Source organism: Aplidium turbinatum, chromosome 7 (assembly GCF_918807975.1).
Source record: "Aplidium turbinatum chromosome 7, kaAplTurb1.1, whole genome shotgun sequence".
Classification (NCBI taxonomy): Eukaryota; Metazoa; Chordata; class Ascidiacea; order Aplousobranchia; family Polyclinidae; genus Aplidium; species Aplidium turbinatum.
The window spans coordinates 22,281,754-22,283,612 of NC_137478.1; positions in this window are offsets into that span (position 1 = coordinate 22,281,754).

The window sequence follows — 1,859 nt, forward strand, 5'->3', positions numbered from 1 at the left end:
AGTTGCAACAACGATCTTTGTGACAATGATTTGGCAACACTGATCATTCTAATTTTTTAGTTGGCAACCCTGATTTTCGGGCCACTTATAAAATGTGCCTACAGGCCAGCAGACTCTTAATCCGGCACTGAGCACCTCCACGTGGTCCCCCCCGTCAGTAACATACGAAATTATACAAAATACGTATGCGAAACGAAGCTTGTCAAACAAGAGCTAATGAGACTGTTCAGCGCAGGGTGGGTAGGGAAATGCCCTTTTCAGAGCACGGCAGTGCTCGCACTGTCGAAAAGTACCGACGACCCACCGTACTGCAGCTGAACACCGAGAGCATCACGGCCAGCAAGCTCAACATCATCGAACACCTGGCCACCAAGCATCAAGCCCTCATCATCCTCCTCCAGGAGACTCACTGTACATCTGTGGATAAGTTGGTAATAACCAACTTCACACTCGCAGGCGCAACCTGCAGCAGGAAACACGGCCTCGCCACGTTTGTCCATGACCGGCTGAGCTGGTCCTTGCTAGTTGACCAATCCCAAGCTCAATCGGAGATCGAGTGGCTTTGTGTAGATGTAGCAGGCTACAACATCGTCAATGTCTACAAGCCCCCACCTTCGCGGATAACATCAACAGCCATCCCAGTGTTCCCCCACCCCAGCCTCTACGCTGGCGATTTTAACTGCCACCACACTGACTGGGGCTACAACTCTATCAACAACGACGGAGAAAGTCTGGCCGCTTGGGCATGGGCGCCGATCGCTCTGTAAAATTGGTGGGGACATTTACTAGGAAAGGTAGGAAGGGGCGACGAGCGAAGCGTGCTAGAAAGATTGGGGGTCTGTTCTGACAAACAAACAAATACAGTAAGTACAAGTCTAATGCGATGTAGCCTATACTGTATTCAGGGGTGGCCAACTTCTCGTCGAATGGGATCGACTAAAAAATTTCTTATTTACTAGCGATCGACCTGTCAGTGATGAAGTCACTGAGCAATTTTTGTGACACCATAAGATGTGTGGGAAGAAAGTGTGTTGTATAAGTGTGTATGAGTATGACTGACAGGTATTCTGTTTTCATACTTAAAAAAAAAACTGATCGAATTTTGTCTGAGTTGATCGACATTATTTCTCACTTTGCTTAAAAATGTGCTTTGTTAGAATCTTGTAACTTCAACACAAAACCCGACGCGATCGACCAATTGAGACTTGGCGATCGACCGGTCGATCGCGATCGACGTTGGCCACACCTGCTGTATTTGGTTGGTTGGTTTTGAATCTTTATCCTCGAACTGACAAAGCCTTGATTGGTTATTTCTGGTAGTTTCGCATACTTGTAGAGGCTCTTGACACAGGGCCAGTTACCGAGATTGGCAGAGTGAAGTTTTCCGATTGTTGAAGTGTTGTTGCCGAGGAATTATTCCATTCACTAGGTGCCGCGGAATGGAGAGCAGTCATGAAAATGCGTTGCTCAAGAGCACACCAACTTGAGCAGGGCGCGTAACAACTGAGTTCGTCGGCCGGACAAATATATTTTAATTGTCAGTGTCAGCATTGGGCAGCAGACGTCCAAACACTCCTCAACGAGTCTCCGGCGAATTAAAAATGAAGTCCTCAGAGACACCATGGATGTTGATGGAATTGAAAACTGTGTTGTGCACATGGCAGACCATTGCATGATTTAGCCGTTTCTGTGTGATGGTAGATCGTAACCAAGTTTTGACACGTCGCAAAATTGAAAATGACCGTTCAGTTGAACACGAGCTGGCTGGTGAAATGAGCAAAAGTCGCACAAAAAGTTCCATTTGCGGAAACATTTGTCGAACGGCGGATGAAAGAACTTAGGATAATCGTCTACCATAT